The 12,882-nt window shown below is 35.2% G+C and overlaps 1 protein-coding gene across 8 annotated transcripts in view; it reads right to left on the reverse strand.

Moving 5' to 3' along the window:
* The window catches only part of PCDH9 (protocadherin 9), a 1,147,437-nt gene that overhangs the window by 373,186 nt on the left and 761,369 nt on the right, over positions 1–12,882 (reverse strand). The gene's annotated exons all lie outside the window — the stretch shown is intronic.

Raw genomic sequence — 12,882 nt, forward strand, 5'->3', positions numbered from 1 at the left:
CATACATGGCACCTTTTGAAGGAGGTCGTCATTATCTTCATTACCTCCACCATAGTTTGGTCTCAGGTCAAATAACAGAGAGTGAACTCAGCCCTGCTCATCAACAGAAAATTAGATTAAAGGTTTACTGAGCATTGTCCCACCCATCAGAACAAGATCCAGTTTCCCCTACAGCCAGTCTCTCCTATCAGAGCCTCTTCCATAAGACTCTTATCCTAATCCATCAGAGGGCAGACAGAATGAAAACTGCAATCACAGAAAACTAATCAAACTGATCACATGGACCACAGCCTTGTCTAACTCAATGAAACTATGAAACAATGAAACCATGCCATGTAGGGCCACCCAAGATGGACGGGTCATGGTGGAGAGTTCTGACAAAATGTGGTCCACCAGAGAAGGGAATGGCAAACCACTTCAGTATTCTTGCCTTGAGAATCCCATGAACAGTATTAAAAAAAAATAATGTAATAAGACAAAATGAAGACAGAAAAAGTTAACATGTACATGTAGTTAAGTTTCCTATTATTTTACTACAAATTGAGCATTCTTTAGACATTTGTTTTCCACTGTGCCTTAAAGGTGACAGCAGGAACAATAAAGGTCTTTTGATAATACTGTAAGAACACAGTGGACCATGAATCCTCAAATCTACATCAATAGTTCTGATTTAAGAGCAGAATAAGATCTTAAATCCAAATTTAAGATTTAAATTTGAATAAGACCCAAATTTAGATCTTATCTAAATTTGGAATTGTTTATCAAGAGCTGTTAAGACTGCATGACGCATTTTTGGTATCTCATATGCTTTGGCATGGGATTCCCAAGTGGTGCTAGTGGTAAAGAATCTGCCTGCCACTACAGGAGACATAAGAGATGCGGGTTCAATCCCTGGGTCAGGAAGATCCCTTGGAGGAGGGCATGGCAACCCATTCGAGTATTCTTCCTTGGAGAACTTCATGGACAGAAGAGCCTGGAGGGCTACAGTCCATAGGGTCGCAAAGAGTCAGACACAGCTGAAGCAACCTAGCATGCATGCATATTTTGGTATACATTTGATATTTTCTGGTATCTTGGTAAGAGTAGTGTTTATATGCACCCAAAGTGTATGCACATACAGACTTGTGATAGAAGATTGTTTTCCTTAAAACATTTCTACTTTTCATTGTAAAATGTAATTTTAATGGTGTTATATTAACCAGGACAGATTTTAATGTTAATGTAGCATAAAGAAATTCTAATGATACCCTGGAAGAGACAGAATGTAATAAATTAGTGTACGAAGTTATAAAAAAAAAATGCCAGAAAGAGGATATGAGATATGTCATCTATGAATTGGCATTTGCCAAGAGCATTTGCCAGTGACTGAACAGCAACTACATGGGCATTTGTCACCTGCCTGTGCTGTTACAGTTGCTTACTTTCAACACCTTCTGAAGGGAATTCAGAGTGGAGAGTGAGGCAATCTGTGCTCCAGGGAAACTGCTGGAACAGGACTTTAGATTGCTAGGTGTTTTCAGGAACTGATTTCAGGATCCCAATCCTGCATCGCCCCATACCTAGAAAAGCACTAAATACCTTCAAGGTTTTCTCCTCGTGACTTGCAGAAAACCTTTTGTAAAATGGGTGCCTGATTCTAACTACTCCCCCTTCACCAAAACCATGTATATACTGATCTCCCCCTGCCTCTTTGGAGCAGTCTCTCAGAGCTATTTGCAGTGCTGTTTCTTGGGCTGCAATCCTCATTTTGCCCCAAGTAAAACTTAACTTACAGCTCTCATGTTGTGCATCTTTTTAGTTGACAGAATTTTTGTACATTGTTGTTCATTGCTCAGTTGCTAAGTAATGTCTGACTCTTTGCAACACCATGGACTGCAGCATGACAGGCTTCCCTGTCCTTCACTGTCTCCTGGAGTTTGCTCAGATTCATGCCATTGAGTTGGTGGTACTATCTAACCATTTCATTCTCTGGAACCCTTTTTTCATTTTGCCTTCAATTTTTCCCAGCATCAGAGTCTTTTCCAATGAGTCAGCTCTTCACATCAGGTGACCAAAGTATGGGAGCTTCAGCATCAGTCCTTCCAATGAATATTCAGGATTGATATTCTTTAGGATTTACTGGTTTGAGCTCCTTGCTGTCCAAGGGACTCTCAAGAGTCGTCTGTATCATTACAGTTTGAAAGCATCAATTCTTTGGTGCTCAGCCTTCTTTATCGTCCATCTCTCACATCCGTATGCAACTACTGGAAAAACCATAGGTTTGACTATATGGACATTTGCCGGCAAAGTGATGTCTTTGCTTTTTAATATGCTGTCTAGGTTTATCATAGCTTTCCTTCCAAGGAGCAAGTGCCTTTTAATTTCACCGTCTGCTGTGATTTGGGAGCCCAGGAAAATTAAATATGTCACTGCTTCCACTTTTTCCCCTATTTGGCATGAAGTGATAGGACTGGACACCATGATCTTAGTTTTTTGAATGCTGAGTTTTAAGCCAGCTTTTTCACTCTCCTCTTTCACTCTCATTAAAGGCTTTTTAGTTCCTCTTCACTTTCTTCCATTAGAGTGGTATCATCTGCGTATCTGAGGTTGATATTTCTGCCAGAAATCTTGACTCCAGCTTGTGATTCATCTAGTCTGGTATTTCACATGATGTACTTTGCATAAAAGTTAAATGAACAAGATGATAATATACAGCCTATCTTATTCCTTTCCCAATTTTGAACCAGTCCATTGTTCCACATCCAGTTCTAAATGTTGCTTCTTGACCTGCATATAGGTTTCTCAGGAGACAAGTAAGGTGGTCTGGTATTTCCATTTTTTTAAGAATTTTCCACAGTGTGTTGTGATTCACACATCGAAGCCTTTCATAGTCAAAGAAGCAGAAGTAGATGCCTTCCGGGATATCTTTTGCTTTCTTTATGATCCAACAAATGCTGGCAATTTGATCTCTGATTCCTCTGCCTTTTCTAATCCCAACTTGTACATCTGGAAATTCTCAGTCCATGTACTTCTGAAGCCTACCTTGAAGGATTTTGAGCATTACCTTGTTAGCATGTAAAATGAGCACAATTGTATGGTAGTTTGAACATTCTTTGGTGCTGCTCTTCTTTGGAATTGGAATGAAAACTGACTTTTTCCAGTCCTATGGCTACTGCTGAGTTTTCAAAATCCACTGACATACTGTGTGCAGCACTTTAACAGCATCATCTTTTAAGATTTTTAATATCTCAGCTGGAATTCTATCACCTCCAGTAATTTGTTTGTAGTAATGCTTCCTGAGGCCCACTTGACTTCACACTCTAGGTTGTCTGGCTCTAAGTGAGTGATCACACCATTGGGTTATCCCTGTCATTAGGACCTTTTTTTGTATAGTTCTTCTGTGTATTATTGCCACCTCTTCTTAATCTCTTGTGCCTCTTTAGGCTCTTACTGTTTCTGTCTTTATCATGTCTATCTTTTCATGAAATGTTCTCCTGACATCTCCAAGTTTCTTTGAAAGATCTCTAGCTTTTCTGTTTTATCATCTTCTCCTTGTGAATTGTATATATGTAGATATATATATTATATTATGCATATATCCCCCTTCAAAAATGGTTCTGATGTGGATCCATAGATCAAAAACAACAAATAAAAATGATGCTATATTTGTAATAGACATTGTCATATCAAGTCCATATTATTCTGTACATATTAAAAATCACTTTAAACAATGAAGATATATTAAAATACATGATAGTTTTCCTACAAGAGAAATCATTTGCCAACAATGATTTAACAATGATCTAACACCCAAAAGCATTAGTCAATAATTTAACGTAAATAACCATGGCTGGTATTCTTTTGAGGCAGGGATTGGAATATATTTTTGTTTTAAATTCTAAGTTTTCATTTGAAAACAAAAGAATAAAATACTCTTTCCAAGGATGAAATGGACATGTAATCTGTTAGACTTGTGAAAGGGTAGTCACTCATTTACCCTTGAGTATCTCTCATCTACACATGAATTATACATGTTAATAAACTGTTGTTTGTTTTCATCTTGGTAACCTGACTTTTACTATAGTGCTCTCAGCCAAGAACTCAGGAGGGAAGAGGATTTTTTTTTTCTTCCCTATACTTAAAGTAAGTCATTTAGAAATGACAGCAAATTCTTCTATGTATCAGTATATCACCCATCAGGTTTTGGAGTATGGAGGAATTAATGTTATTATATGTGTGTGTGTGTGTATAAAGCATTTTTATAATATAGTTTAGACAGGATTTTTAAATTATTTTTAAAGATAATGGAGTTTGGAGCAACAGATGGAATGACATAACTGAAGCAACTAGTCTTTATTAATTTAACATACTGGTAGAACTACACAACACATTCATTTGGAAATGGGGGCTTTGCTAAATTTAAGCTAATTTATAAGTGATGCATCAAGGCAAAATATTTTCTGAAATCAGAATAATATGCCTCAGAGATGTGTGATATGAGGGAAGAGAGAAAAATATGCCCACAATATTCTCAGGAAAATAGTATTTTACTTAGCAAGTCACAATATTTGAGTATAATTTTCTGAATCAAGAAAAGGAGCCAAAAACCTCTGACCCTCATCCTCTGAAAATGCATCCAATTGAAAATTTATATGAGAGGAATGTGCAACTATCACTCTAAAGGCTTAATTTAAGGAAAATAGATAAAGTTTTTAGAGGAATATTATTGATGAACAAAGATTATAATTGGTTAAACAAAATTAAGGAAGTGATAGAGTGTTTTAGATTAAATAAAGACAGTTTTGAAAGAATAAGGACAAATGAAAATTTAAAATAAGAGGCTAATTCTCTCTAGAAAATAAGGGAAGAGATGCCCCTTCTCTCCTTTTTGTTAGAGCATTTACTTTATAAAACTTAAAACTGTAAGTACTTTCTCCTTTGTTTGATCTGTGTAAGGTTTTTGAAAACCAGATAGGCTTTAAGACCCAGGAATGTATTTCTCAGCAACCTGAGAGCCATCTTTTTGAAATGTAAATTTCAGTCCCCTTGGGAGGGGAGGAGCTTAACTTCAGAGGGTTGCAGAGCTATCTCCTGTCATAAAGTTAAGTTTGTTTTCCCTCCTGGTAAAATGGTCACTCCAATTATCAAGTAAAGTTACATTCAACTTTGTATGACAAATGGTGTTCTCATCAGAGGGCTGATTTTTGTTTACCATGAAAACATGTCTGCAATTAGTTGTATCTGCTTGGCTATATTAATGGGATGACCTGCCTTTCTGTTTGCAGTTTCTCTGTTGATTGCTTAAGATGCTCATCACATTCTGATTTAATGCTTATTCAATAATGAAAGTGTTTTTCTTCTTTGCTACATTTGTACAGAGGATTTCTGGGTTAGGAGAAGATTTTGTTTTTAATTATAATTCCACGATAATAGGAAAATAAATCAGAAACAAAAAATCAGGATATTCTCACCAGAGATACAGTATATGTCCTTCTTATCATTAGTGGCATAAATTAGAATAAATTTAGGAATAATCATTGATAATCATATTTCTAAATACAGTATGCTAACATCTAGGAATTGTTCCTTCTTTGTGTAAAAATAAATATAAATGCTTCAAAGTTCATTAGGTTCTTCTCCCAGCACATGAACACTATTGTTAATAAACTAAACAAAAAAGACTATGACCTCATATAATAAAAGTAAACTTCAACATAATCCTTTAGCAGACTAGAATTTTTTAAATGCATGGGTTTAAACAGTGTACTAAATGCACAAGGTCACAGACTGAACTGGTAAACATTAAAAAATAGTTATTTTTAAACAATGATAAAATGTAACAATATATGCAATAATGTATTACAAAGCACATATATAATGTATTCAAAGTCACATTGCTTTAATTCAATGATGAAGATAACTGAGAAATGCAAATTTTAATTTTATATTGTATAGAGATTCCTTTTACTTCACACATATATGTTTTTTATCACAAAAATAATGTTTTGTCTTAACTTCTGTATGTGACATGACTAAAAAATCAACAGAAATATTTGCAAACTATGTGGTAGAACTCTGACATACACTACTTAATATTAATAGTTCATTACTTTACTGCAAAAAAAGTATTTTTACTTTGATTAATTTTTCCCAAATAAACATTATAAAACATAATTTTAAAAAGATATGTTTTAAAATATGAATAGAATTTACATTGTAGTGAAACATGGCTATGCAAAATACACTAATTTTTGTTGTCGTTTTTTCTTAGTTACTTTAAAATTAAATGGAATATTAAATGTAAAGAATATATGGAAACAATACACAAGTTCAAAGAACATTGAATACTGTAATGATTTATATTCAAGATTATGCTCAAGAAATTAATGCATATTTATCTTTTTTAAACTAAATGAACTATTTGAGCCAGAAAGGTTAAAAATGGCTTGGGGAACAGCCATGCTAAGTAATGTTTTAGGGCCTTGATTTATGCAACAAGTTCAGTTTAATAATGAGTGAAACTGCTAATCAGTGCCCACAGATATTAGATAATAAATTCAACAGGGCCAAATGGATATTTTCAGCATAGCAACTACTGGCTTAATGATTTAATTAATCTAAACATGCAAAACTTTGTGCTTGCTTAAATTTGTTTAGCACATGACACATTAATGGAGATTAAAAACTAGGGGTGTACTCATAAATTTAAAATGTGTTTTAGAGGAAAAGTGACAATTACCAGTCTTCCATAAATGCCTCATAAGAACCACATCAGGAACTGGAGAGAATGAGTTCATATATTTGGTCTTGTAATTATTTACCTTATATTGCTAAACTGAAAAAGCTTTGATTAGCATAGTGTATCTATAAAATTGCTCTATAGAAAAGACAGTGATAATCAAAGTAGGATATAATTAGGAGAATGCTGGCTTTCTGCAGAGCTTCCCTGTTGTAACAATTACATCAAGTGAACAATTTAAAATCATGTAATTTATTTTTCTCCTTATATCTAAGAGGAAACATATAATGATTTCTTTAATAGAAACCATAGTATTGAACATTTAAAAGTATTTTAATGTTTAAGCTGTTTTAATATGTAGTGATATTGTATGTCTTTTCAATTTAGCATGATTTTAATTAACTTATAATATAAATTGGGCTTTATATTTTACTATTTGATACAGTTATGAATTACAGTTGCATGATCATCCTTTAAAAACAAAATCTTTTTTCTCTTCTGGGAATTCAGTATGTATTTATTCTGATTGAGGAGGTAAAAAATCATAAATTTTAAACTCCCTTTGCAGGAATATTTAAAATACCTAAGGTCTTAATCAGTCACTAAGTGGATTAGTTTTAATAGTGATTGTGAACTACTAGAAGTTATTAAATGAAACATGAATATAGTATTTATGTTTGCAACTGACTTTACTTCTTGAAGTTGTTTAATTATATTATACATCATTAATTAATAACTTTAAATCTTGCACTATCATTTTAATTATGTTAATGCTATCAATCCAATTACATGAATGCTCTATATATAACAGAGAGAAGAAATGTCAGAAACTAACTTTTAGTACTTTAATGTCTTCTCTGATAGATTTTTGTCCCTAATATAATTTTCTTAACATTTTACTAGAAGAGGATTTCAGCACTGAGTCTCAATTTGTGTTTAACAATGATAAGCCTCTTGACTGTTACAATATTACACTTGCAAATGCCCCATTACCTCAATTATAACACTTTTTTCAGATTGAGACCATTTCTCATTTATATTTCCTTTCCCAGTTACATATAACTCTCAGTAAATTTTAAATCAATAAAAGTACAAATGAATGAGTGGAATATGCATTCCAGTTATGGAATTAAATAGTTCTCTTGCATCTAACTACTTTCAATGAGTTTATTAGACCAATAGACCAAGAAAGAACTATTAAATATAATGTACATGCTTCCAAAATTATTTGGATTCCAGAATGTGTAAAGATTCATGGTGAGACAATTCAGACAAAATTGTAGACTGTCTACAGAGTCTATATTTTCTAGCAGTTGATATTATTGATTTTCAATTGTTTTTTTCCCCTATAAAACCATAAAAGATCATATTTTATTCTGCTGATGTTATTTCTGATGACTAGTTTTCTTATATTTCTAATAAACTGACAAAAGATAAATACAAACTAAAAGCAGTTCAAGCAATTCTGTAATTACATATTTTTCTCCTAACATTTTATGTAAGTACATGGTAAAATACTTAATTGTCCTATAGTAACAACTAGGAGTTGAGTCTGTTTCATATTCTGTGCAAGCAGAGCATTATATTGTCATATCTGTTTTGTGCTTTACTTTATGAACTGTAATTATGGATATTGGTACAGACATTGGCATCAGAGCTTGTGCTTGAACTCTTTCTTATGTATTCAAAAATACATGTATAATAACATTTTAGGCAAACAAATAACAAGTGTGCTTTTTAAAACAATATAACTTTATAGCACGTTGTAATTTTTTTCCTTAATTTATTCATGTAGACTGAAGTTATACACAAGTCCCATAGAAGACTCAAAATTACTTGAGAACACTTAACCTTAAGGTTTTTTTTTTTTTCATGTTTCTTTTTTCAATTACTGTAGCATTCCTAGGTGGGCAGGAAGGCAGGAAGGGGAGAAGAATGGAGGGAGTGTGAGAGAGACAAAGAGAGACAATGAGAGTGAGAGAATATATAATTCCATTTCCAATTATTTTCATAAACAAATATATTTCCTAGAGTCACTTCTGAGATTCATTTGCACACTTCTATAAGAAATCATATTATAAGAAAATATTGTTTTATATTTACACTGTCTTAAAATTAGGTTATAATAGTTTATTAATAAGATATATGTGTCATGTTGATGATCATATTCTTTAGATTAGAGTCTTTGATTGAATCTAATGATCTCTACATTTTATTCCCAACTGATATAAAGACTTGGAGAAGGCAATGGCACCCCACTCCAGTACTCTTGCCTGGAAAACCCCATGGACGGAGGAGCCTGGTAGGCTGCAGACCATGGGGTCGCGAAGAGTCGGACATGACTGAACGACTTCACTTTCACTTTTCCCTTTCATGCATTGGAGAAGGAAATGGCAACCCACTCCAGTGTTCTTGCCTGGAGAATCCCAGGGACGGTGGATCCTGGTGGGCCGCTGTCTATGGGGTCGCACAGAGTCGGACACAACTGAAGCGACTTAGCAGCAGCAGCAGATATAAAGACTTTAGGAAGTATTCCTTATAAAATATATTGGTGACTTTTGCCTGTCTTTGAAAAAAAGTATTAATTTCTCTGTGCCCTGTGCATATCTTCTTAAAATGCATTTTAAGAATACACTAACATACACTGCTGAAGAAGGAAATGGCAACTCACTCCAATACTCTTGTCTGGAGAATCCCATGGAGAGGAGCCTGGAGGGCTGCAGTCCATGGGTTCACAGAGTCAGACACTACTGAGCATGCACGCATACCACATAAACTTCTTCCTAAGGAGAATATTTACTAGAGAATGATATTGGCTATTTCCATACAGTACACATACAATTAGTTTGTTAGTTAATTTCACTAGTTCAGACATCAAAACCTATAAGTTTCACTATAATTGCCTTAACTGTAATACTGAATCTTCTCTCATGATTCTAGTCATTCAGTTTAGTTCAGTTCAGTCGCTCAGTCTTCTCCTACTGTTTGTGACCCTTGTGGACTACAGCACACCAGGCCTCCCTGTCCATGACCAACTCCCGGAGTTTTCTCAAACTTATGTCCATTGAGTCGGTGATGCCATCCAACCATCTCATCCTCTATCGACCCCTTATCCTCCTGCCTTCAACCTTTCCCAGCATCAGGGTCTTTTCAAATGAGTCAGTTCTTCACATCTGGTGGCCAAAGTATTAGAGTTTCAGCTTCAGCATCAGTCCTTCCAATGAATATTCAGGAATGATTTCCTTTAGGATGAACTGGTTGGATCTCCTTGTTGTCCAAGGGACTCTCAAGAGACTTCTCCAACACCGCAGTTCAAAAGCATCAAGTCTTCTGTGCTCAGCTTTCTTTATAGTCCAGCTCTCACATCCATACATGACTACTGGAAAAACCATAGCTTTGACTAGACAGAGCTTTGTAGGCACAGTAATGTCTCTGTTTCTTAATATGCTGTCTAGGTTGGTCATAACTTTTCTTCCAAGGAGCAAGTGTTTTTTTAATTTCATGGCTGCAATCACCATCTGCAGTGATTTTGGAGGCCCCCAAAATAAAGTTTGTCACTGTTTCCATTGTTTCCCCATCTATTTGCCATGAAGTATCACTCATGTTGCTGTTGCCATTAGCATCACAGTAAAATAAAGTAAAATACTTTAACATATGGAGCATGTTATTTGTATTGATATTTTTTTCAGAAGGTTGTTTTACAAGGTAGAAATATTCTAAGAGTATACTCAAGAAAATAAGTCATAGGTATTTAATAAAGAAAAGCAGAGCTAAAAAGCTTAAGGCTTATACTTACCTCAGGGCTAGTTATGATTATGCACAGATTGACTATTAAGCATGTAGAAATCAAATAGAGTTTATAGAGCTTAGCTAATTTATAGAGGAGATTAGTGGCCTTTTAACTTGAAGAATGGGGGTGTGATAACCATAAAAATGGCCCTAACTTTTTCATTTAACTTAATTTGAATTTAACAAGGTATAATTCCTTGGGTGGGCTTTCCTGGTACCTCAGCTGTTAAAGAATCCACCTGCAGTGAAGGAGACCCCATTTTGATTCCTGAGTGAGGAAGATCCCTTGGCATCTTCCAAAATTCTAAATATCCTTGCTTATAGTATAAGAGAGATTTTTTTTCCACCTACAAAGTACAGTAATAGCTTAGGTCATTAAAAATTATTTCAATGTATTCAGTGTATATCCAGGAAATTCCATAGAAATATATGAGTTTGCATTTATAAATTAGACACAGATATTCATACATTGACATTAAAAGACTGAAGTTTAATTAATATATTTTCATTGATTCAATGTGTGGTCTTTCATACTATAATATTTCTTTTTACAATATACTATTATAAAAGATAACTTAAATGTATATGTAAGCAGTTATGTATTTATTTTTATTAATTCATTGTGAATACGGAACAAATAATTATTTTTATTCAGTCTATAGTTTCTGTTCTGCTGTGTCTGTTCTGCTCAGTCGTGTCCAACTCTTTGAAACCCCATGGACTGTAGACTCCCAGGCTCCTCTGTCCATGCAGGTTCTCAAGGCAAGAATACTGGAGAGGGTTGGCATGCCCTCCTCCAAGGCATCGTCCCAACCCAGGGGTCAGACTGGTGTCTCCTGAATCGCAGGAAGATTATTTACTATCTGAGCCACCAGGGAAGACCAAGAATACTGGAGTGGGTAGCCTATCATTTCTGCAGGGGATCGTCCCAGCGCAAGGACTGAATCTGCATTGCAGACCGATTCTTTACCACCTGAGCTACCCGGGAAGCCCATGTTTTCTGTTAAGCGATAAGCGAAAGTCGCTTAGTTGTGTCCGATTCTCTGTGACCCCATGGATTATACAGTCCATGGAATTCTCCAGGCCAGAATACTGGAGTGGGTAGCCTGTCCCTTCTCAGGGTATCTTCCTAAGCTAGGGATTGAACCCATGTCTCCCACATTGCAGGCAGATTCTTTGCCAGCTGAGCCACAAGGTTATCTAAATGTAAAACAGAAATGTCTACTACTTCAGATAAATTGTCTATTACTAATTATATGCCTATTTCCATAAAACTTTAGCATAACTCTCCTAATTAATATAAATCTAAAGATGTGTTAATGACCACATGGGAAATTGACTCTGTGGATCACAACAAACTGTGGAAAATTCCTCAAGAGGTGGGAATACCAGACCACCTGACCTGCCTCCTGAGAAATCTGTATGCAGATCAAAAAGCAACAGTTAGAACTGGACATGGAACAACAGACTGGTCCCAAATAGGGAAAGGAGTACGTCAAGGCTGTATATTGTCACCCTGCTTATTTAACTTATATGCAGAGTACATAATGAGAAATGCTAGAATGAATGAAGCACTAGCTGGAATCAAGATTGCCAGAAGAAATATCAATAACCTCAGATATGCAGATGACACCACACTTTTGGCAGAAATTGAAGAAGAACTAAAGAGCCTCTTGATGAAAGTGAAAGAGGAGAGTGAAAAAGATGGCTTAAAACTCAACATTCATAAAACTAAGATCATGGCATCCGGTCCCATCACTTCATGGGAAATAGATGGGGAAAGAGTGGAAACAGTGACAGACTTTATTTTTTTGGGGGGGGGGGCTCCAAAATCACTGCAGATGGTGACTGCAGCCATAGAATTAAAAGATGCAAAAATAAAATAAAATAAAATAAAAGATGCTTGCTCCTTGGAAGGAAAGTTATGACCAACCTAGACAGCATATTAAAAAGCAGAGACATTACTTTGCCAACAAAGGTCTGTCCAGTCAAAGATATGGTTTTTCTAGTAGTCATGTATGGATGTGAGATTTGGAGTATAAAGAAAGCTGAGCATCAAAGAACTGATGCTGTTGAACTGTAGTGTTGGAGAAGTCTCTTGAAAGTCACTTGGATAGCAAGGAGATCCAACCAGTCCATCCTAAAGGTAATCAGTCCTGAATATTCACTGGAAGGACTGATGCTGAAGCTGAAACTCAAATTCTTTGGCCACCTGATGCTAAGTTCTGACTTATTTGAAAAGACCCTGATGCTGGGAAAGGTTGAAGGCAGGAGGTTAAGTGGACGACAGAGGATAAGATGGTTGGATGTCATAACTGATTCAATGGACATGAGTTTGAGTAAATTCTGGGAGTTGGTGATGGACAGGAAAGCCT

Source organism: Bos indicus, chromosome 12 (assembly GCF_029378745.1).
Source record: "Bos indicus isolate NIAB-ARS_2022 breed Sahiwal x Tharparkar chromosome 12, NIAB-ARS_B.indTharparkar_mat_pri_1.0, whole genome shotgun sequence".
NCBI classification, from domain to species: Eukaryota; Metazoa; Chordata; class Mammalia; order Artiodactyla; family Bovidae; genus Bos; species Bos indicus.